This window comes from Onychostruthus taczanowskii, unplaced genomic scaffold (assembly GCF_017590055.1).
Source record: "Onychostruthus taczanowskii isolate IOZ18803 unplaced genomic scaffold, ASM1759005v1 scaffold44, whole genome shotgun sequence".
Lineage (NCBI taxonomy): Eukaryota > Metazoa > Chordata > Aves > Passeriformes > Passeridae > Onychostruthus > Onychostruthus taczanowskii.
Genome location: NW_024501903.1, coordinates 2,723,942 through 2,749,765, shown reverse-complemented (window position 1 = coordinate 2,749,765; position 25,824 = coordinate 2,723,942). Strand labels below are relative to the sequence as shown.

The 25,824-nt window shown below is 38.7% G+C and overlaps 1 protein-coding gene across 1 annotated transcript in view; it reads left to right on the top strand.

Annotated features, from left to right (window-relative positions):
• The window catches only part of TENM4 (teneurin transmembrane protein 4), a 591,112-nt gene that overhangs the window by 81,007 nt on the left and 484,281 nt on the right, over nt 1-25,824 (top strand). Inside the window, exon 2 of the mRNA XM_041414180.1 lies at nt 12,222-12,364. The gene's annotated coding sequence lies outside the window, so the exon portion shown is untranslated. The remainder of the gene's footprint in view (nt 1-12,221; nt 12,365-25,824) is intronic.

The window sequence follows — 25,824 nt, the reverse complement described above, 5'->3', positions numbered from 1 at the left end:
AACTTCTCTGGGAAATAAATATTAACATTAACACCTTGTGATTTTCTTCCACCTTCTACTGGTGTTTCAACACTGGTTTTTGAATTGACTTCAGCCTTTTAGCTGATGGGCTACATGTGTATGCTGTTCTGTTCCTCAGAATAAGTTAGTGTTTATCCAGCCGTTGTACAGGCTTTGTCACTGAAACCGTTTTGTATTGTTGGTAATGCAGTGGTGATACCGTCTTCCAAAGAGAAAGCGTTTTAATGTGCAAAATGCTTTGTAAATACCAGAACATAGTGCAGGCCAGGTTGAGCGTGCCTTTGAGAAACTTGGTCTAGTGGAAGATAGCGGAAGGTGGCATGAGGGTTGGAACTGGCTAATCTTTATGGTCCCTTCCAACCCAAGACATTCTAGGACTTCATAGTTTCCTGAGAACCATCAAGATCAGGGTAGAAATTGCTGATTTAAAGTACTTTCCTGTGTGGGTCTTTCAGACACCAAAATTCTATAAATACACAATTAGAAAAGTATTCAACATGCCTGACTTGCATATCTCAAGAAGGTGGCGTTTACTGAACAAAAATGCACCAATGTTAAAAATTGGAAGGAAGCAGTGAGCTAGTTGCATTGAAAATAAATTATCATCTCTGTCACTTGTGCTGAACTCAAATGCCTTTGTAATGCATAATGTTTTTTGGATTGTGTAGGAATGTATAGCACAGAGTACTTGAAGACTACTTGCTAAGAGGTTTCACTAAAAAAATAGTTCAGTCAATTAACAACAGAAAATTTCAAACCACTGAGTCACTTTTAAACCTTTTGAGTAGGAGACTTCATCAGATACTCCATAGAAGAGGGGAAACTGCAGTGGCAGGGGTATGGTTTAGTAAGTCTTTTCTAGCCATAATTTCAATTATCTTGTGATGAGACTTTTTCACCACATTCCATTCATACTGGACTCCCTACACAACTAGAGAGTATGGCAAATAATAGAGGAATCTTATTGTTTTTGCTATTTAGCTCTGAAAAATTAATGGTGATTAATTTAAAATTAGTTGATAGGAAATAGAATCTTAATACTAAAGTTAGAACTTTAAACTATGGAATATTCATTCACTTTTTTATCTCATGATCTGTTAATCTGCATTAATAATTATGGATAGGGATAGTTATTATTTTCTCATTATTTTCACTGCCTCCTTCCTTCCCCTTGTCAACTGAATCAGATTCTCTAAGAATAAATAAACTCATTTCTGTAGGCATTTCTGAAGTGTGTATTTGAGAGGATCATCAGGTGAATGTCTGCCACATCATAAATTTTGGGTGTAAGCATCTCAGGAATTTCTTTTCCCCACTACCATATGTAGGGCTGGAATCAGATCTGATCTGGAAGGAAAGGAGGCAAAGGATGAGGATCTGCTCCACAATTCCTCTTGCAGTCACACAAGCAGTAACTAGGATGCACTGGGCAATGCCAGCCTCCTACACTTTATAGTTAATCTGCTCCTTTACAAAGAGATCCCGTGGTTAAAGGACTTTGATTCACATGATCCTGGCATAAGCTAAGTTGGAAGAGGCCCACAGGGATCACTGAGTCCAGCCCCTGGCCCTGCACAGCACCATTCCCACCATGTGCCTGACAGCATCATGCAAACACTTCTTGAAATCTGTGAGGCTGGTGCTGTGACCACTTCCCTGGGGAGCCTGTGGCAGTGCCCAACCGCCCTCTGGGTGAAGAACCTGTATCTTATATCCAACCTACACCTCTGCTGACACAGTTTCAAGCTGTTCTCTTGAGTCCTGTCACTGGTCACCACAGAGAAGAGATCAGTGTTTGTCCCTCTTCCCCTCACAAGTTATAGACTGCAATGAGTTAAATTCAAGTTCTAGCAGTCTTCATGTAAATCTGGTCTGTACTTTCTAGTGTACTGTCATTACTTACTTGAGGATTAACTGTAAAAATGGTGTTTCTGAAATTCATTGGCTTATATTTTAACTGAAAATCTTTTACTTCTTCTAAGAGAAGGAACAAGAGGCTGTGCACAGAGTGTGCAAAGGGATTCTGCAGCCAAGATGACGAGGACAAATTTAGTGGACCTCTTTCATTAGTTGTGAAGATTATATCCCATTGAATTCTGTGGCACTGCATCAACGTAATTTAAAGCACAATTTGTTCCAGTAAAGTTGGATTTCATCTCCTTTTGCAGTCGTTCTAGCTTCTAAGTCACTTAGTAGTGTGAAGTGTCAAAGTTTTGCTGGTGTGATTGGTTGTGATTTAAGATTCTTTGTGCGTTTACTTTCTGGTTCATAAATGTCTATTCAAGGAAGGCAACATAGGAAAGGTTCTTTGATTTCATTCATTTGATTATGGCTTGATTCCATGCTATGGCAATTTCTAAAGAAATGTTCTCATACATTCTACATGTCTCAAAATATTTAATTTAAAAAACATTTCCTCCATTTTGCAATTCAAAAGGTATTTTACACTCAATGGTCTTGGAAGTCTTTTTTCACCTAAATGATTCTGTGAATCTACATTCATAGAATGAATGAGACTACTCCAGAGTTAGCTTTCACATGTAAGACAAACACATTCAGGTGGAATACAGGAGAAATAATGGCTTTTCATAGATTTGGCCCAGTTAACTGTAGCTAAACTACATTTTGTTTTACAAAAAGTGAGAAGATAGTTCTTTCACCAGTAAAGGCCAATTTATGCAGTTGGATGGGTTCTGGCAAGAAGAAGGGCATTTTGCTGCTCTGGTTTCCCGTCTCCCAGAGCATATCCCTGCCCCATGTCTCTTTACTGTAGAATTGTGGAAATGCTAGCACATTGTATACTCCCAGTCAAATGCCATATGGGACTTACTAATATTAATTGAAAACCTAATTAATATATTTTTAATGGCACAGGAATTTATCTGAATGTCACTGCTGAAGAACTTTTAAGTCTTGACACAACACACCAAACAGCCTTAAAAAATCTAGTAACTGTGAGTTCAAAACACTTAGTTGTTATCCAGTGCCAGAAAAGCAGTGCTGTCTGTTATATTTAGATGCAGACAGATTGAACTCTTAGAGCTGAACCAGTACCATGTGGTTTGGTCCCTTAGTTGAAGAGGTAGACCAGCTCCTGTTTTTGTTGTTGCAACACTAACCTCCAGGAGGTTTTGTTTTATTGCTGGCCTATTCCCCAGATGACTGGTTTCAAGTGGAGGGGGAGGTAAATCTGACAAGAAAGCAATAATTCATAGAGAAAATGACAGCAATAATGAAATGCTGCAGTGGTGGAAAGATTTCCCCAGCAGAGGTGTGCAGCCTGGCTCACCTGCTGGAAGTTCATTGTCTTCAGTGTGTCTCCTCCTGACTTGACTTTGGCCCAGTGCATTTTTTTAAGCATGAGAACACTTTCCTATTTCAAAGCTCCCATTTACTTGTAGCATTGACCTGAATCTAAACAATTGTTATGTGAATCAAATTGTAATATCTAATGACCCAATTGCTGTAATATGAACGTGCTGTCTGGGGAATTGCACTGTGTCTTGCTGGTTTGCATGGGTTGGTCTTCTGGCAAAGTCACAGGAAAATAAGAACATTTCCATAACGAGGACCAAGGACTTAAGTAAACTTGGTTTTCACTGTCAGGTAATTCACTCTAAGGAAATAGGTAGAGGGCAATAATTCTTCCATGAAACCAGGTAACAACCTTTTAATAAGCATCATTAAGTCTTTAGGTTGAAATAAGAGGCTATCCACCCTTCTATCCCATATTATGTTGCCCAAATTCCTCTTTGCCATCCTCACTGTGGTTAGATGAAAGCCCCCTGTTTTCATATCGATCACTAAAAGCACTTTCCCCTTGTACCAGTTCACTGCATCACTTCTAAACGCAGTTCATCTGATCTCTTTTACTTTGGCTGCCGCTCATTCAGGGCTACAAAAACTGTATTTTCAGGCAGGTCTTGGAACCAAATGATCATATTTCTTACCTCATTCCAAGGGATAACATTAGGATCTTTGTTTAGGTGGGATTCAGAATAAAAATAAAGCTCCTTTTGCTTTCCCATGCATGCCCACACACGTGCACAACCATATGTATATACACCACTCTTTCTCCACAAGGGTTATTTGAACCCAGAACAGTAGACATCTGTGTATGTTTGTGCTTATTTCTTTTCAGTGACACACTTTCCAAATGCTAGCTGCTGAGGAAGTGTAACTGCACTGAAATGTTAACCCATGTACAACCTAAACTCTGCTGGGGGCTTGAATGATTCTTGGAATTACTCTTTCTCACTGGCAAAGAAATGTTTCTCTTTGACAAGGAAATTATTCAGGCAACAAAGTTTTTGACTTAAGAGTTATGAAGAATTTACTTGTAAACAGCTCTGAGCTTATGTTGCACTGTTTGCCTTCAGTAACTTGCATGTGGCTAGAGATCTTCTTTCCACATACAATTTCTCTATGCATGAAATTTTACAAACATGAGACTTAGTGGAGCACTTCCATGTCTGTTTTGCCTTCTTCTGTTTTATCCCTGCCAGACCACCACCAAAAATCCATGTTCTATCTTGAAGGAAAACCATCCGCAGTGATAAGAACCAGCCTCACATGCCAGATAGATTGGAAAATCAGGCTAACATTTTAGGGGACTGTTCCTGCACTAAAGTGAAATGACGGGGGTAGACCCACACAACAGGCTGGATTTTATGAATGCACATCAGCGCAGTATCTGCATGTTCAACGTATCTATCAGTGTTCAAAGCAGTCTGCAAGCTACAAGGTAAAAAAACAAAACAAAACAACAAAACAAAATCAAATACACAGAAAAATTGTTTTTTAAAAATAATATGATCTTTCCATAGTCTGAATCTGGCAGTGATTTCCCCCATCTTGTTTACATTAACATTCCCCACTTTAGTGTTCCCCAGCTTCATTTTATGGTGACACAGGTAACACTTTCTCTGCTCTTTTCCTTGTGAGCAAGCAAATTTTAATATTTGTCTGTTACCTTGAATTACACTGTCAGTAAATGAGAACACTAACTACTGGCCAGTCTTCACCCTCCCTTCCCTTCTCTTCCCACAAGATTTAATTGATCGGTTTCATCATATTCAGCATAACCTTATGCAAGAACATGAAACAGCATATGTTTTTCATCCCAGAAAGATAATTACCCCCAGGTGATTGCAGTCAAGTGGCAAGAAAAAAAATATAGTGTGATTGGTTTTGGAAGGGACAAGAGAAGGAGGAAGCTGGGAAATTATGTCACCTCTGGTAGCCTTTTGAACTTTGAGCCCTGAAATCTCAGTTTTGATGAATGCACTCAATCCACTCATTATGAGAAAACTGAAGCATGTCTCAGAGTCCCCTGATCATGACGTTGATTCCCTAGAGTATCAGTGTGCACACGACTTCCCACACCAGCTAGCCCAGTTGCTTATTCAGCAAAGAACTCTTACTCTTGCTGGCCGATCACAGAAGCACCACCTCTCCCAATCAGTGTTTGCATTTAGAGAGTTAGTATTGTTCCTGTCTTCCCTTCATTCCTCTAGGGAGACTAACTCCATTGGACCTTCATTACAAATTTTTTTAGCTGGTCTCCTCTTCCCATTGGCAAGCTATAAACTAGTTTTTATGTTCATTCCCTGTATTTTATGCTTTTCTTTCTGTGACATTGCATCTGTGCTACACTGGCTGATGTATGATAGGAGAGGGGCTGTTACATTTGTACATCAAATCCTATGTCTGTAGTTTGCCCAGCACAGTCAGAAAACATTTGTAGGCTTTACATCTGATAAAGGTCATCTTCTGAAATGCAAAGGTGCAGAAGAATCTTCCTGAGTCTGAAGATAGATTAGCTGCAATGATCTTTGCTATGGTTCATTTCTTTTGTAGAAGGAAGAAGCTCCACTACATTTGGGACAGGTTTACTGTTGCTTAACAAGAGCTGTGAATCATGTCAGTGCATTGTAGCTGCAGCATGGGAAATTTTGAGCAGAAGCTGAGGTACTGGAAAATTTTCAGGGGAGTTAAGAAATAACTTAATAGTGAGAAGCAAATACCTAAATCCTTCCTCCTTATACTGCCACCAACTTCAGGAAGGAAAGATGCAGAAGAACCCCGCATTTTTCTTTAAAAAGTTTAAATGGGAGACAGAACTCCAGGTGTGTCACTTGCCTGCTAGAGGTAGGATGACATGAAATATGAAACTGTCAAGCAGAGAGCAGCACTGATCCAAAGCTGACAAGTCTAACATATTGAGCTTAGCAGTTTTGACTCCCTCCTCTCCAGTCCCGTCAGCCAGGCGTACAAATCAAGTGTTTATGCAGCCTTGGACCATCAGCAGCCACCTCTCTCTCATGAAATGATCCCCACCAAATGCTGTGGAATGGCAGATGCTTAGTCCTGGAGACCCATGCTGAAACAAGACCTGCTTGGTAGCCCATCTTCTTTTTCAGGCACTACTTCATTCAAAATCATACATTCTCATTACTCCCACTTATTCTCACTGGCTCTCCTGCTGGAAGGGTCAATTCCTCCTGCTGGAGGCCTGGGAGAGACAATTTTTATAAGTCGGTCTTCCAGCTACCAAAAAGTCACAGAGACAAGGCAGTATATTCTGTCCTACACCACGTGATTGCTCTTACATCTCTTTGTAAGAGCATTCCACACCCATTTGCTAGATTTATTTCCATCTTGGAGACTGAACACGTTTGAATGAGTGAGTCCTGGCAAACATTTCAAGCACCTGCCTTGCTTCTGGCTGAATCCTGAGCATTCATACAGTTGAGCTGTTGCATGGTGTCTTTCAGGCTCTGAAATCTTGGATCTGTTGAGATGGTTCTCCTGCAGCTCCATGGGATGCTCCTTTTGTCACCAACCATCTGCCAGTTCCTTTGGCTATGCAGGTATAAAGTCTGCATGCCAGCCTGTCTGGTGTCAGCACTGAAAATTCCCCAGTACTGTGTGCAAACAGAAGGCTCTGTTCCAAGTGTGAGGAAATATTGTATCATTCTGAGGAAAACTCCCCATGCCCCTTGGGGGAGAAAGAAAAAAACCAATTCTGCTTCTTGTCAAGATCAAAAGGTGATACAAGGATGGGGGAAATGTCATTTATAGTAGGATGAACACATAACACATAACATCAAAATCTGTATATATCAACTGCAGGCAAGGTAGCAACATGTGACCACAAGGTAGAAATTGTGTTGGCAAGATGGACTTGACCCAGAGGATCCTCTTTGAGTTCCATTAAATACTACAGCATTACTTTTGAGCTCTTCCTTTAATGAAATGGGTCACAGAACCATTTATTGGAAACTCAAGAAATAGGTGAAATCCAATTTTGAAAGAAATACTTTGTGTCTACTAGTTTTAATGTGTGGTCAGCATTCCAGTAAATTATCTGTGTTTTACTTTCTCTACTCTCATGCAGAGTTATTGGAGTGTATCACTGCTTTTGTACTATCCATGGTGACAATGATGACACACAAAACAGTGTGCCTGGAATCATACTAAATATTTGCATAGCAACTGTGCCAATTAGGGTCAATTTGTTTTACAGAAGAGTTCACTTAACTGTAGGGGAATTCTGCAGGTACCATACCAGTCAGTGGCCACAGGTTACTTCTTCACATTCTCAGCTGCATGCAAGAAAATTGACAAGAGGGTCTCCTAGGATTAAATTCCTCTTTGCATGGTTTAACAGCTGGAAGAAGTAGCCAGTTACAAGTATTTTGGCTTTTGTGTGAGTACATGGAAGAGCCCAGAACAGAGACTGAGGAATTCACTACTGTAGCTTCATCTCATGGACTGAGAACTACAGGATATCACAGAGGCTTGAAGGAAGCTTGGAGATCATCCAGTCCAACACACACTGCTCAAAGCAGCGTCAGCCACAAGAGCCCAGGGATGTGTGCACTCACGTTTTGAATGTTGCCAAGGATGGAGTCTCCACAGCCCTTGGAGATAAACTGTTCCAGTGTTCAAGCAGTCTTCCCCCAGTCCAGAAGCTTTACAGGACTAATGTGTTTTCATTTCTCTGTTGTTGATTCTCTAATACAGAAGACACGTCTGTGTAGAATAATAATGTTTAGTCAGTAGACCAAAAAGCTCTCTTTGCCAGCCTGACAGGTTACCAAGCCTGAGTCAGGGAAGTATTCATAAATAATTGAGTTTCCTCAGATGAAGCAGTGTGACCCTTGGCCTCAATATTATTTATCTTATTTAATAAAGGGTGTTCTGGGGAAACATGCAGAATCAAGAAGAGTTTTGTTAAAGCTGAAGGATGGTACTGGTGTCATAGCCAATTAATGTGCCTGTTCCTACTGATGATAAATGGGTCTGTCGTCTGTTCATCTGGCATTGAGCCTCGAGCCTTACATAATCATTTGTGGCCATACCCAAGGGGTTTGATAGTTAACATTTCAGCTTTTACAGGTCATCAGAATTTTTCAAGAAAGATAGATTTGGTAAATCGCAGTTTGCAGTAGTCTGGAGGTGGAAACAAAACAGTATTCAGAGGATAAGGTCTGAATAATGGGCCAAAACTTGTCTGAGGAAGAATCTTTTCAATTTTATTTCAAAGTTTAGGGATAGGAGAAAAGTGTGACAAAAGGAAAATGCATCCAAGAAACTCTGGTGAATCCAGGCTGGCTCAGTCTTCATGGGTTAATAGATAATTTGAAACTGCTGTTTTCAGTGGCTCTGAAATTGCAGGAAGTGGTTTGAGGCCAAGAGGGAATAAAGACTCCGGGAGACATAATTTCTAGGGAGGAACTGAGGTCCTGCAATTCTGCTTTGGAGGAAACGCAAGCCACAGAATGAAATTCCTTGCAGTTTCAGGGTTAGCAGAGAAGCTGATGGCTCAAAGAGAGAAATCTGAGGAGGGAAGCAGAAAATATGAAATTGTCTCTGTGTGTCTGTGTGTGTGCAATGTTGTGCTGCATCACCAAACCTTCTGTCCTTTAGCCAAGAATCTGAGCTGAAAACCCCTTTTGCAAGATCCTTCCAAAATGCACCACCGCTCTCCAGTTCCAAGTATTCTTGTTAGTTCAATATGGAAATGTTGGGATATGGGTTTTGAAATGTTTTGATGACTACTGTCCTCAGATAGATAATGGATAAGCAGAAGATGGAGGCAGAGAGGGAGGGAGGAAGGGAGGGAGAGGGGGAGAAAGAGGCTCTGCTCATTTGACATTTCTCCAGTTAAGAAAACAGTGATGGCCGTGCACAACTTGCACCACTCTCTTTGCTACTTCTAGTGGTTTTCCATCAAAAGACTTGCATCTAAGAATCACAGACAAAGAGAAAAGCACGTCTTTACAGATTGATCCCACCAAAGCAGCAGAGGCACAAGAGTTAGCTCAGTCTAAATTTAATCTGCCAGTCTCCCTGGAGTCAGTGGAGAGAGGCACCTTCGCAGGGCAATTCAGAGAAGGAATCTGACTGCAAGGGCAACATTAACCTTTATGACTGTTCTGCTTTTGCCGAGAGTCAATGGGATCAATTCATAGCTGAGTGGAGAAGACTTATACTGGCTAAGAAGCAGTCCCAGTATCAATAAAACTACCACAGTGTGTTCTCTGTATCACAGAGCTGCCATATGTCTCCACTTATGGGGATTGGGTATGGGGCTGTGGAGGGAATTGCTTTTCTGGGCAGGTTAATGTAACAAAAAGCGAACCGCTCTGCAGCCATTAATCTCCCTAAAGCCCATAGTCTCAGTCCTCCTGTGCTGTACTCTGTGCTGTGCTTCATTATGGAGTCTTTAAACACCTCAGCTAAAGAGAGAGAAAGTAATTTAAAAAGAAAACACAGCTTTGGCTCCTTTCATTGGATTTTTGGAGAAGTAAGGTTCCTATTGGGTTAAACTTCTTAGACTTTTTAAATTTTGTTTATATTGTATTACAAAGGCCAAGTGCTATTGAATAGACACCCAGAAAGAGTGCCCATTAGAATATTTAATAAATAGAGTATTAGAAAAATTAGAATATTTAAGAAGTCAAGGTAAACTAAGGTATGTAAAATTGTGAGTTTTAAGTATTTTTTGTTATTTTTATTTTCCCTATTTCCAGTTTAGTAATAAAATCAGATGGTTATGCTCTTGTTTTTAATAATAATCTAACATACAGTACTTTAGGAACTACAGCTTCAAGAAGAAAACATAAATGAATACTTATAGTATAAAACCTGCTTTTATTTAATACCTCAGAGATTTGGTGGAGGGTTGTTTAGGTCTTTTTTATCATCCAGAGGTATCCAATAATAATTTTCTGTATTTTAATTATGTCTGGAATATACTGCTTATTGTAAACAAAACACATATAATGTGCATATTTTAGCTCAGGGATTTGAAGCATCTACTGGGCTAGGACATGTGCTGTATATTTCCGTTTGTTTTCTCATTAAAGTTTTTCAGGACTTCTGAGATACCTTTGAATAATCTCAACTTTCTGCTGTGACTTTTCTTTATCAAAATAATATTATAAATACATTTGTCAAGCTCTTGGTGGAGAAAAGCTTTACTGTTTCTGATAGTTGCTTCACTGCTTCAAATCAATATACTGCTACTTACATCAGCCAGGCTACTATTTACCCCAGCTTGAATGTCTCCTCCTTCAGTTCCAACATTAACTCAGTTAAAAATAGTAGTTTTATATTTAAACCTCTGCTTCCTGAAGTGACAGTAGGTGGGCCAACTTGTAACATGATCAACATTTTACAGCATTATCTCTACTGGAATAGATTTATTCCTAACAAACAAAACATAATGGCTTTCTGGAATCCCACTGCTTTATTTTTACAAAAAGGCAATATTAATTAAAGAATGAAAAATATGAGCTCTGATATAGCATGCATACATGTGCATAAGTAGCGTACAACACAAAATTTTTGGTGTCTTGTTATACAACTCATTTCCTGCAAGTACTTGTGGAATGGGGTGATGTGCTGGGCTTGTCATATGGGGAGTAGCAATAGTGAGATGGGGGATCACAGAGTCCTGTAGTCAATGCATAACTTGTGATTCAGTGCAAAGTTTAGTTTTACAATAAACTTAGAGACATTTGAGATGCCCCAAGCCGTTTTAGATGCCCAAGCTTATTTAAGAGACTGGCAGAGAAGATGCAGGATTTGCAAGAAACCTGTGTCTTTCTGGACAGCCGCTGAAGGACAATCAGAAAAACCAGGGCATCTCTAGTTGCACTGGACAGTTTTATGTGGACAGCTGAGCTGGACTGCATCTTGCATCTGCAGTCACAACTTTTCAAGCTATTTTTGATAACACTGAGAGGCATGCTAATTGTGACCTATGAAAAACTGTTGGCCCTAAGCAAGATCATATACTGGCTCATTTTCTCTTCTGTGCCACACATTGTGTTAGTGAGTGTTGTCACTAAACAGAATGACATTACCCAGTGTGTCTCCTGGTAAATATAGATTCAAGTACCTCTAAAACTGAGAGTTGTCTTCAAGTCCCCATTAAATATAGAGCTGCTAAAAAAAGTGCCCAGGACATTACTGAGTTAAAGTGTCTAAGCAATATGCAGTATGGGACTGTGATGGTAATTTTGATAATGTATGTTGAAACAGTTGGACTCATCCAGGTGTCAGACATAGTGTCTCTCCTAAATTTCTTCAAAAAAAGCAATGTAATCTGCAAAAACCTACAGTATTTTAGTGATATTCTAAAATAATGAAATATGCTTTATTACCAGCATTAAGCATAAAATATAGACAGAAAAGGAAGAAAAAATTGCAGTTAGAAAGTTTGTTCCATGAAAAGCATACTGCCTCTTTCTCCATGCTTAAACATGTGTGCATGCTACTTTAGGTCCAGTTTCATTCCATTCAGCTTGAAGCACCTCACATTTGATATATTCCTTATCCAACCTTTGAGACCGCATCTAATGTGTGATGCCACCAATGGATAGTGGTATGGTGTGCATATCTTGGGCAGGAACAAGCCTGGAACATGTTATAACTATTCCTCGGGCAAGGCAGGGGGACACGGCTGGCCCGTAGATATGGAGGTAGATACCCATTTACCCATATCAATACAGACATTAAACACAGGTACCAATTACTGTCTGATGTGATAGCCTGGCTTCTGATGGAAGTATTCTGGCAGATAGAGGGAATCTGGGTCTTAGAATGCTGACAGCTGCCATGCAAACGACCTTAACAAATCCATGCCAGTCTTGTCTGACACTCAACGCCTGGCTCCTTTTCTGTAGTGAGGATGGCTCGACCACTGCAGTGGCGCACTGATTTTTGTGGATGGTGATCACAAAAAGGGAATTGAGAAGAGACCACTCGAGTTATTCTGACACATGACTTCAGTGCTTTCTATTCTTAGACAGATGAGGATCTGAAATATGTAAGTACACTATCATTGTTTTTTAGATTTATTTGTAAAGATGAGTCAAAGAAGTAAAACTCTCAATCTATCATGGGTGTGGTATTTAGACATTTATAATTTTCATTTGATATGTGTTTGTATTGGAGTAGATAAATCAAGATTGTCCTCATGATGTTTTAAGCACTGTTATTTGTCTCCATCCTTGTTTTTTTTAAAGAAATGAAAAGAGCAAAAACCATGAAATTGTATTTGCGGTGTCATTTTAAATTTATTGTCTAATAAATAGCGATCCCTTGGAAAATCCATTTTTTTCCTCTGTTGTTAACAAGAGGTTTAACCAAAGTGATTGAATCAAGATGAGAAATGATCCCAGGTTCCTGAAGCTTGAATAAATGATAATGTCAATGTTAATATGCTGGTCTGGAAGTTCATTTGAAGTATCAGAAATAACCTAAATATAATTTCATGGCAGCTCATATACTACTTAGCATAATTTATTCCTTACCAGAGAACCTCCATTCCCTGTGTTTTACCAGCATTTCCAACCCACCAAATACCTACCAACACTCAGCTATTTACTGCTGCACACTCCCAGTTCAAGTAAAGATAACACTTCTTTTTTTTCCCACCAAATAAATTCTATATCGATGTACAACTTTATCTTCACTCCCACCGACACTTTTGTTGAATGAGAGCAACCAAAATATCACATGGGTATCCTATTTCTGATTCATCTAATGATGTTGCATAAGATGCCTTTTAGATCTCTCTTATCTCCCATAAAAAATGTTTGTGTGCAACAGCTGTGGAACTTGTCAGCTGCAGAGTGCTGTACCTCAGTTTTACAAATGAGTGTCCATCCCAAAGTATTTCAGAGAGACCGAAAGAAATTTGAAATGTTCCCACGCCAAGACTTCAATGAGCCATAAAGATTTAGAAACGCAATTGAGTTTATTTCTACACCTTGAAGCTGGGAACACTGTACTTTTAAAGTACGGAAACCTGTCAACAAGATCTGTAATGGACTTGTAAGGACGAGGATGAGTCCTATGATATTCCTGGTTTTGAAATTCATCACAGGAGAATATTTTTATATTCTCAATATTTTGAACTCAGGGTTCAAAGTACAGCTTTATGTCTCAAGAATGTACTGATTCTCCGTTGGTTTTAAGCAATAGGCATAAGCTTATATATGTTTTCTTCCCCCGGTCCAGGTTATAAAACATATTTCATATTATTGTGTTTATATAGTAATGAGACCATGAATTTTTGCAGCTTTGGACAAGTTTTTAAACATACACATTGTACCAGTGACAGGCAGATTGTTCATGATAGGTCTGAATTAAAATAAGTGTATTTTAAAGAATATTTTGATTGCTGACTGTAGCTAATTGGTTTGGTAGAAATTGGTGTAACAACAGTGCCATTATATCAAAGCCGTTCTTCATGTGGAGGTTCCCAGAGTTATTGCAATAAAAGGAACTATAGCCTAGACATCTTCACTGCACTAGAGGGAGAAAACAAGGCTTTTCAGGACAAATAAAAAGTGGTGAGGTACTAGTAGAGCTCTGACATTTTGTTTCAAAAAATAAAATAAATAAAAAGCTTCTGAGTGGAAAAATGAAACTGTTGGACATTTTTGCAGCTGTGCAGATATGTAAAAGATACTGATGCTGCCATGAAATACCTGCATAACTCTAGGTAGGAGCTTTTGTATCATAATTTGTTCAGCAACTATTAAAATACCTCATTCCTGAAAGAAAATGCCCTCCTTCTTTATTCTTCCTTACATAAGTATCAGGACTTCTTTAAGGAAGAATAAAAACTTGATTGCCAGAAATTGTACATTTGAAGAGATCTATCAACCTAACCTAGACTTTTTGACAACTGTGGAAACCAGCCAAAATTGTATTAGAAAGTGGTATTGTGCTAGGGGTAACCATGCCTTGTCAAATGTATTGCATATACCCTGCTGTGTGCATGGATATTTATGGATATTACTATACAACATCAAATCAAGGGGAAATAAACTTACGGGAAGGTGAGCTAATATCTGGTTGTCCATGGCTAAAAGATAACAGCATGAATGCATTGTCCTGGCAAATGAAAGTGAAGGACATAAATGAAAGGTTATTCCCATAGTAACTCAGTAGTTCAAGGACATTTATCAGTACTACATATCTGCTGGAAAAGAGTGGATGGGGGATTCATTCATCTTAGTTCCCTGTGGTTCTATCTGCTTGGAAATAGCATCCATTGCTACCTGTATAGGGAACCGTGACATCTGGGGACAATTTGAGGTATTTGAACCATGCATCTCTCCACATGTCAGCAGGAAGGGGATTTACATTTGAAATTGGAATTGGTTTATAACCTTGCAGAAATGCAGAGGAGTAATACATGGATCTTATCAGTATGTCTGGCCAGTTTAGAGTTTCTGTAGAAATGTTGCCACATAAGGATCTCCTGAGGTACTCAGATATCAGTATGATTAGCCTGGCAGACAGACCTCTGTATTGGGGAAGCAAGGTCAATGCCCCTGGGACAGCAGGAGACATAAAGATTCAATAATAATACCTTATTATTCTATCAAATGATATTTGCAAAGCTCTTCAAAATCATTATGTGAAGGACAAAGGATGCTGTATATACAGAGGAGTAAAGGCTGACATTTCCACAGTGCATGTAATTAACAGAATTCCATGCAAGTTTGGCCTTTGGAAGAAAAATAATCTTTGGTTTCACACTGTGCATGTGGGGCTTCCATAATAAACACACAGGAAACCACTGTAAGGCATCTACAGAATCAAGGCTATTGCTTTGCTGGTGCCATGTCATCAAAGACCCTGAGGTTCAAAGACCTGTTACTACAAGTTAGGGGACTCATGGAGACAAGAAACATGCAGTACCTTATCATTTTTGGTTTTGTTGCTTCTCAAAGCACCTCTTGACCTAGCTGAATTTTGGTGAGAAGCTAGACTATGTCTAGGTAGGAATATCTTCCCTGAGCCAGTTTATGGGAAGTGTTGTGATTCCTCTTGTTAAGGGGTGGTCAAATTAGTTAGCATGGTTTTTATTAGTTTCTGCTAAGAAACTGACCTTTTTTTTCTGACAGTTCTGACAGTCCTTCAAGTTACCCGGACTGCAGATTAACACACTACAAAATAAAGCACTTGTTGCTCCGTGTCAGGGTTTGTCTCTGTTGTTATGCAAAAGGGACACAGGAGATGATCTGAAATAGTCACCTGACCATGCCCTCATTTCACACATTGTACCCCCACATGGTTTGTTCTCTTTGTGATTACATTGCAGTTTTGGGTCCTGCTCAGCAGTCGAAAGTTAAAGGCAGTGGTGTGGCCTAGTGTGGAGAACACAGGGCTGAGTTGTGGTAATTTTGCATCCATTCTGGATTTGCAAGGGTTTGATAGATATATCAGTCTATGCCATACATTTATGTAATGAAATTAATAAGATTGGCTGACATTGGAATAAAAATGCCCCTTAGCACATGCATAGTTTTATTATAGATATTTATTTCTGTTAATGATGTATTCTTTCCAGAAAATGGGCCCAGCTTGGGAATAGATGATATACTCAGACCCTTGAAGCCTCCACTATGCAAATTAATTTCCACTACCCTGGAATACAGAAGTACAGTACCTCTTTCATTAGATATGGATCATTTCTATAATGAATGGTTGGCATTCCTGCATGATAATTTATCAGGATTTGGAAAAGACACAGAATGCCAGCAAACTGGCAGATAAATTTGATTTTGTTGTTAGAGCTGGGACAAAAGAAAACATATTTGCTGATATGCACAGTAATTTTTACCTCAGACATAAACCTGTTGGAAGAACTACAGTACGTGAAGTGAGGCACAGAGCTCTCCTAGAAACCAAAACCAGCTTTATAAATTGAGTATTTTTAAAGAAATTTAAAGACTGACAATGTGCTAGCTTCAGGTTTGAAGTCACTATCAGTGACTTCAGTCTGAGAAAAAAGAATTGCATGATAGGTGCAAAGTGGTTAAAAAAGGAAAAATGGCCAACAATTTTTTTAAGATTTTCCACATAAAGGTAATCAGATATTTGAACAGGTTGAACAGGAAAGTTGGTAATGTCTACATTATAGTGACTTTCAAATACTGGGACAAGTTCTTGAACCACCTAATATATCTGGACCTGCTTTGAAAATGGAGTTTTAATTACAGACCTCCAGAAATGCTGGTCAAACTTGAATTATTTTGTGATTCTAGGAAGGAAGGCCATCAAAGAGGAAAGTTCAAATTAAAATCCAGAAAGATAATTTTTTCATCATCCAAAGGCATCTCTGTAGCTTTGGATGTCTTAGTGGTGTAGGGTGTTTTTCTGTTTATTCCAAGAGTATAGAAGGACAAGGCCACCTTCTCTGACAGCCCTTTGAAACGGTGTCAGAAGACGTCAGATAAATTTGCTGATGCTCATATTTAGCTTCAGCTAAGCATTAGCTGATGTTCCCTTTCTCCAAGTTATCACTTTTGTAGTGGGGATTTAGCACTAGTCTTTTCTGCACTAGATATACCCATGTAAAGTAGTGGGATGAGATTCTTAGCTGGATACTTTCCCATCCTTACAGGTTCTCTTCACATGTCGTATCATTGCACTTGCTGTACATGAACGATGAAGAGAGCTGTTATCAGTCACTTCAGAATATTCCTGTTAAGGAGGAGGTTAATCCTTCTGGGTCCGCAACTGAGGCTGTTCATAACAGCAATATGATGGACACAGTATACAAATCCAAACTGCCTGAAGAGTCAAGATATGGACAAAATGGCTTCTCCCATTTTTAAATTTTCCTCCCAGAACCACTGTGATTTGCTTCAACGTCAAGCAAGACAGCCAACCAACAGAAGGTCATACAGACAACACTTACTCTGGAATTCTCCTACCATCTGCTTCCAGCTTTTTCATCTCCACTCAGTTCCATCCTTTTATCCTTTCTTCCTTTTCCTACCCATGACGTGAGTGGGGGAAGCAGGTTTTTCTGCTTGTTTCCTTGTTTCTGCACTGAAAGAAGGCAGGGCTGAAAATCACCAGTGTGTGTACTAGGACTGAGATTTGTGAAGAAGGCTCTGTAATATCCATTATATCTATGCTGTTCTCACAGGAACTCTGCATTGAGCCAGAATAGCAATTTCAAGCTCTTCAACCCTCACAACAGTAAGATTCCTAAATTGGGTATTCTTCTCAGGTTTTCCTGAAGCTGGATCTAGGTAGTCAAACTGTTCTTCCTTTGGCCACTGCTCAGTTTCCTACTGTATTGTCTTCCCTGACTCTGATCTGTGCCATTTTCAGTGGCTCCAGCTGCTATGTCTGTGTGAGATACTCCTTGAAAGGTGTTCTCCTGCCTCTCCAAGTTCGCACCCTGCTGCATGAGTCCTAATTCACCATATTTTAGTAAAACAGCCACAAATACAGAGTGAAGGGTGTGTGAAGCAGAGGATTATCTGAGCCACAATCTTCTGCTATGTCAACTTCCACTGCACTTGGGTGGCCTTCAGCTGATAGGAGACATTTGAATTTTCGTGCTATTAGAATAGTTAAGGAGGTTTTCACAGGGAGAAGATTTACTGTGAAGCTTGCAAAGTAGATCTTTAAAGCAGTTTTCTGAGTATTTTTTTCAACACCTGTGTGGCTAGATAGCACGGTCCTCAGTGTATCAGCAGGTATAGCAATTATGTCTTTTAAGTTGGTTCTTAAAAATGCACCCAGCCCTGTAAAAATACCTTTATCCTTTGCATATAATAAGGATGCAAGACCTTTTCACCCACATCTTATCTTCCTATTGCAGATAGGGCAGGTGGGAAGGAGGGCTTCTGCCACAAGAAGGTGAACTCTGAATTTGGTACGAGATGCGCAGGACAGAAACAGTTAATTCCTCTGAACATCTTCTTTTCCATAGAGATGGCTTTTGAAAACTGAATTTAATGAAATCCAGTGTCCTTTTCATAAAATATTTGAGGGAAATCTTGTATGATAGCACTTGTCAGTCAATCCTGTACTATTGTTGTTTCTCCCCACCGCCCCCCACCTTCCCTTTTTTCTTTTAATTGACATCTGTCTGGAAGGACACAAACAAATCACAAGCTGGTATCATAACTAGGATATTGTGGAACTCTTCTCTTTCAATCCTTCAGTTTTTCTGCTGATAAAGATAGATAAATTGCAAAGTCTATATTAATAGGTGCAAGAGGCAAGAAAGTGAGAAAAACTTCAAAAGGCATATGCAAAAAGGATTCTGGAGTATATTGAGAGGACACTTTTTGAAATCATATTTACCCTATTACTAATAAGTTTTAAAAATAGATGCCAGGTACTGCTAACTCTAAAATCATCATAGAATTAATTTGCCTTTTCTCTACAATAAATCAGACTCAAAACAAGGATATACTTAACATTTGACCATTTGATGTTGCCTTTCAATTAAATAGTGATTCTATTTCTAGCAGTCCCTAGTGTTTTAGGTGAATTTTTTAGTGTTTCAGTTATATGCCCAGTTCTTTTCAAAAATCAAGTTCAGGACATGTATAAAAGTCTGTAGTAATATTTCCTACTGACTTTACCATTTATTTCCATTTCACTATGAAGTGAAACATTAAGTTATTTTACATTTGCTAGCGTTCATGTAATCGGTTGTACTGCATTTATCTAGGACCTCTTATATTTCATCCCCTGTCTCTGGAGGTTTTCAAGGCCGTGTTGATATATTGCACTATAACCTGGTATAGTGCAATGTATCCCTGCTTATGGCAGGCGTGCTGGAACTAGATGGTCTTTAAGGTCCCTCACCAGCCTGTATCATTCTATGATTCTTTATCATCTTCTGTGATAGTTTATCATACTCACAAAACCTCACACTGCTTCACACCTTGCTTTAACTGCTCTTGCAAACCATTACACAACCTAAACAGGAGTTCATACAGATCCAGCTTAAGTACCTCATGCAGATTGTGTAACAATAGGTGAAAGTGTGTAGGTCAAAGGATTGCTAAGCATCTTTAGCAGAAGAATTATTATGTGGAGCTAAACAATTTTCTTTCCAACCTATGCAATAGTATCTTTGATGACGACATTTTCTATGATAGAAGGATTCATTTTAAATTCAAACATTATAGCCCACCAGATTAATAAACAACATTTGTGAAATAATAATAACTCCCTGAATGTGTTTTTTTCACTCAGGAGATTGCACATTGATATTGAACAGGTGTCTTTCTTCAGGATCTGGTGGTGATATATGGCACACTGTTTGCTGGGGTATTGATGTGCAGGGAGCCAGACTGACGGTTGGGTTCAGCACGCATAAAGCCTGGATGTTCCTACTGCAGTGTAGAGTTGTATTACAGAACATGGACAGATATTTTGCTAGGAGGTTCTTAAGTTCTGAGATTTGTGTTCTCTCTTCTCTTTGTTCATGAGTGGAGACGTGAAAAAATCTGAAGCCTTCAGAAGATCTTTAAAATCATAAATAAAGAACACAGAAAGACTTAAAAAATTCATCAGGTTTAAGTATCAGCAAGGACAGTTAACTGGGCATCATCAGCTCTGTTTTGCTGCAGATGCTTGAAGGCAGAAATTTTCAAGAGAAGAAAACTGATTTGAGTCAAACGTTTTAACAAAATATTTAGAAAATACTATTTGGTTTTAGAGTGAAAACTAGAACACCTTTCTTTTCCTCCACTAGTCACTCATATGTTCAACTTTTCAATACCAATATGGAATTAAGTGTGTGTTCACTGTGTATTCACAGTGACCCTGCCAATTTCTGCTAACTTGCAGACTTTATCTGAAAATATAAAAAAAAGTAAAAATAATGTCTAATAACAAATTAAAAAAATAAATGGACCATTCTTTCATTGTTTGACTTCGAAAAGTCTAGGTGAGACCATGGTATTTTGACTGGGGGTTCTCTGCCCTTCATAGGTGTGATGCTTCTGTCGTGCAACTGTAAGTGAAGACATACATCTTTTCCCTATGGGAATAATTGGTCACCAGCATAAGTATGCCTTATGCCACTGCTGCTGTTCTTCCCCTGTTGTAAAGGAAATAAGATGCAGAGAATCCTGACCCTCATAAACTCATAAATGAGTTTAATTGAAAACTGAGTTCTACAGCACTATAGCCATACAGGTAACTAACTGCCCTCAAAAATGACCAAGGCATGTAGGTAAAGAAGTATGGTCTTGGCTTTTTAAAGCCTGGAACAGTGGTTCTGAACAATGCAGGAAAGAAGGCAACGATGAGGGACACAGTCATGTAATCTCATCAAGGACCTTTAGTTTCATATCCATTTTATAATCATTTAAAACCACAGCTGTATAATTGTTTTGCCAAAACAAAACAAAACAACAAAAAAAAAAAAAAGAAAAAAAAAAAGAAAAAGAAAAGGTCTTTCAGGATTCAGGATGATTATTTGGGCAACATTGGAACACCATGGTCTCTAGAAAGAGACTAATATACTTTTTTGCAATGCAGCATACATTTTGCCATGAAAGTACATACAGCCACATGCCTGTTCTGCTGATGTTAAGGAGAGTATGGCATAACGGTGCAAATGACAAAGTGGAATTTGGATTTGACTGGTTGCAAACCATGACAAATCTGAATCTGAGTAAGTATTTAATTGTATGAAACCACTACCTGGCCAGGCCTATCAGCAGGTTTGGTTTTATTTCATCAAGCTTCATGCTGTAGTGCTGCTGAGAGGCAGGGAACAAAATGAAAGGCACCAGATCCACAGCACTGGTGGCCATCAAAAAATGATGAAGGCAGACCTGAGATTAATTTGTAAAATAAAAGATGAAAAAAATACATCTGAGCAGGAGGGACAGCACAGAAAAAGGGGTAAGACTGAAGAGAAACAAAAGAGGGAAGCAGCAAGTAGAGCAAGACCAGAGCTGAAAGGAAGAGATGATGAGGAGATGGTAGGAACTGTGGGAGCGTGATTAGGGGGCAGAGGGAAGAGACGAGCTGAATTTCTACCTATGTTCTGAAGCTGCTTTTCAATAAATGAGTATATGGATTACATCAAGATGAAGAAACCTACTTTCACCTTCTGTTTAACAGGCTCCCATTGACTTAAACCTGTGTTAAGCCTGGCAGTTCATGTCCTTGACCTTTTCTCCTGGTCGCTGGCTAATCATGACTCCTTGGAGCCAACATTTTGCTCCTTCAGTTGACGGCTGAGTTGCAGAGACACACACATCAGCCTGGGCACTCTTGGTTTATAGTAATGACTCTTTGTTCCAAAGAAAGAGAATTTTTGTTGGTCTTCTCTAATTTTCTGTTTTACATATGCACTAAAATGAGCACCAGACCAGCACAAGAAGGGAATATTGACAGATCAGTTGCTACTCCATCATGGAGTAATACCAGGCAGACTGTATACTTGTTATTCTAATCACACCTTCAATTCACAGTGACAGATAATTCTCAAGGGGAACTGGCCTAGACAATCATGAAAAATAGGGTGATTAGGACCACGTTTGACTTTAAAGGCTGTTTGATGGGATGGACTAAAACACTGGTCCTGCACAGGACAACCCCAAGAATTACACAGTGTGCCTGATAACATTGGAACTCTGGAAGGCTTGGTTATGTGTCCACTTCCCTGGGTAACTCAGTATCTTAAGTCTTAATTTTGCAGGCTGGACTTACTTTTATTTAAGTTGAAAAGCTTATTTGCAGTGGTTTTGCCTTAATGGTTTAGTAGATTATTTACGATTATAATGTTATGTCTAGATTCTCTGAGGTTCCTTAAAAATTTGATTTAATTTTGCCTTTGTTATTGAGAAATATCTGTCCTTGAACCTGAATGTTAAAGAAATTTGAATCACAGTATTCACTGGATTAGGGTACAAGGCATATAGCTGCAGGAGTGCTCCACATTTCCATCATCTGCAAAATGCTTGGATAAAAAACAAGCATCAATAATTTTGCTGGATGTATTGCACAGAAGGAATTTAGCTTTAAAAAGACAAGTAAAATTAAACTTACAGCTCTGGGAAGAATGCCAATCTTTAGTATTAATAATTCCATTGTTTTTAATTCACTTATAATTACATAAGTTGATTTTTCTTTATTGCTAATTAGCAAATATTTAATTGCTTTAGCAATTCAGTAATGTTCTTGATGACAAAATATTTAAAAGAGGATGCAGTGCAGAGAATGGCTTTAAGGGATTTTGAAGGGTATTTTTCAAATTGTAGTTACTTAATGCCAACCAGCACTTACAATCTGAAAAAAATCTCTTGTTTGTAGAGAGGCTGTGTCTTGAAAAATAACTAAAGGTTAATTATTGAATCTATCTAAACTATAGTAAGTCATATATTAAATTAAAAGCCTGTATAAAATCCCCACAACTCCAAGTGACCCAGACAATTAGATCAGTAAGCTAATTTAATGGTTTCGTAATTTCAAAGATTTTTGAGGTCACAGAAACCACTAGCTCTTCCACCTTGACCTCCCATGTAGAGGAGGTGATGCAATTTCATTCGTTCCCAGCTGGAGCCTAGCAACTTCTATGGACAACTCTTAACTTCTGAAGATGCACTGAGCACATTACAAGTCTGAGATCCTATGGCACAACTGTGCTTTTGTGGTCATGTGTATTCATTATTAATATTTAATTCACACTTTTTTCTAGTGTGAATATGTTTAGCTTTGCCGTTCAGTCCTTGATTTGTGCCTTTCAATACTTAATAGAGTGTACTTTGATGTCTGTCTTCTCCTCTTGGATTTATTTGTGCACCCAAAGTTTTTCTCTTCATGTCTTTTCCAGTACTTTTACTTTTCTTGGCATTTCATTTACTTGGGACAGGGAAAGTTAATTGATCCATTTCTAGATTTCAATTTTCTATTGATTTCAGGCTGCTTCTGTTTTCTAGCAAATGCCTAGCAAATGCTGAGGGCTTAATTTTTTTCAACATTTTTCTTAATTCTAACTCGGGAAAATAATCTCAGTTTCTCCCACCACTGCTCTTTTCTTTACTAAGAGCTGCTGTTTGATTTTGAATTTCTGGACAATATCTATAAATTAAAATAAGACCCTTCGTTGTCACAGAGTCCCAAACAAAAGCCTGTCAGTTAAAAAAAAAATACATATATTTATGGGTCACCTGCTCTGCTCCTATAACTGCTGATAACAAGCAGATGGGAAGGAGCTTGCTTTAGCCAACTTTTACCTTTCAGTCCAAGTGTTTCCCATTATTGTGTAGCTACTGATCCTATGTGAAAAGAATTCTTTTCTGGTATTTCTGTGTTAGAACCACAAAACCCATGATTTAATAGATGTGCTTATAGCACATTATACATTACAGGCGTCTTTTCAAAGATTTCAAAGCCACATCTTGACAGTTTCATTTTTTTAAAAAGGTGCCTTTAATAAGCATTTCTTGCTGACTTAAGAAATGAGGGAATAAAGTGTAACTTCAAAGTGTTGGCAAAATCATATGAATTATACAAATGTAGTTGTAAAGTTGTTTCCAGTTACAGTAGTAGTAACTCGAGACTGATAGCGGGTTTCCTCTTTTGCAAGTGTTTCCAATTTAAAAAGTATCTTTTGGAGTAGTTCCATGCTGTGTTGCTATTCTACCAGTTCATTCAACTGTTTTTTCTGAAATTATTGAAACCAAAATAACAAACAATACAAAAAATACTAATGAATATAGTAAGTAGTTAAGATACTTCCAGTTCTTTCAGCTAAAATGCTGAAAGACATAATAAACACAGGTGGAATTAAAGAGATCTGTAAAAATTAAAATCTGAACATCAGGACTCATGTCTCTCAACACAGGGTTGATAAACCTACCAACAACTTTTACATATATACTGTTGCAGGCAGATATGTTTTTGCCTGCTATGCAGTATGGCAAAGTAAAAGAAGATAATGAAAGATATTAATATTTAAGTAGTTAATCATACATTATTAATAGCATTTAAAGTGGCATTAATTAGGACCCTTGCATACCTTTTCCCATCACTCCTGTATGTTGCTGATCAGACTAATCATGTAACCTTACTGTACCATTGTCCTTTGACCAGATGCATAATTATTAATTATTGTTCTTACTGCTGGCACTGGGACAACTAGACTTCCCCTTCAGCACTGCTTTCACAGTTGCAAAATTTTGAACTTATGCAAATCAACCCATGGACCCCTGTAGGTTTTATTCTTTTATTTCCCTTTTTCTCCCTTAGATTTTTTTCCCTCTTGTACATTTTCCTGTTGTTGCTCTTTCCTTCTTCTTGTCTTCCAATAGCAAGGGTGGATTTCTAACACTGGGAAGGGAAGACTTTTGGTGATGAGGACACTTAAGACAAGGCACAGATTATCTGCAGGGATTATGAAGTTTCCATCATTCTGAGAAGGAGTTAAACAAACATCTGTCAGGCATGACCTCCCTCTAGTTTAGCCTGCCTCGGGGCAACGGGAGGATCTACATGACCTCTAGAGAATTTTAACTAGGTATCTGTGAGTGGAATAAAGCAGGTTGGGCTCACCCTGCTCATGATTATGACCTGATCTGTCCCATGCTCATGTACCTTGCAGTGCTATAGAAGTCCAGGGAGCATCCTGACCTTGCCTGAAATGTGGTGCATACCTGCCTGTATATATGTGCTGTAACGCATACATACTCAAAACTGTACACTTGGTGTGGTGCTTGGGGGCATGGTTTGGTGGTGAGCTTGGCAGTTCTCGGTTAATAATAGTTAGACTCAGTCATTTTAGGGATCTTTTCCAAACCTAAATGATACTATAATTCCATGGCTTTTCCCCCTCAGTCCTGGAAGTATATTGACAAAAAGAAGACCTGACAATGATTTTAAGTGATCTTCCGAGATCACTTTTCAATGTGTTTATTTTTCTTCTTGGTCATCTGCAGTAGAATTCATAAAGCGACGTGGTTTGTTGCCATTCAAAATAGAAGCACACCAATTTCTTTACAGTGTTGTCAAGACTTAAAAAGATGAGTTCTTAGTAATGATGTGAGGTGTGCTTAATCCTTTGTCCAGAAAAGGATTATATGCTCTGACAAGGCCCTTTTGTTAGTGTTTTTGGGCTAGCAAATGCTTTGTGTATTGAAACCAGTCCCCTTCCATGTTCCAATTGCAACACCTGGTCCTGTTGCACAATCTGAGAATTTGTGTCCTCCTCATCTGAATACACTCTGTGATTTGTGATAGCCCTAGTAATGAACATAAAAGCACCGCAGGTTCGTTGTTGCAAAGTGACTTTTCCTTTATGCCCCCCTTTCACTGCTGTCATCCCCTGCCCTACAGAAAACCTTAATGAAAAGACAGAAAAACAGGTAAAGCTCAACCCCCCCATCTCCATCCCCAGTCTCAAAACAGAGACAGGTGTTGCATTATGCAGGGGGAGTGTTTTCTTCAGTAATATTATCCTGGGAATTATCTTAGAAAGATTGACCTGTGAAT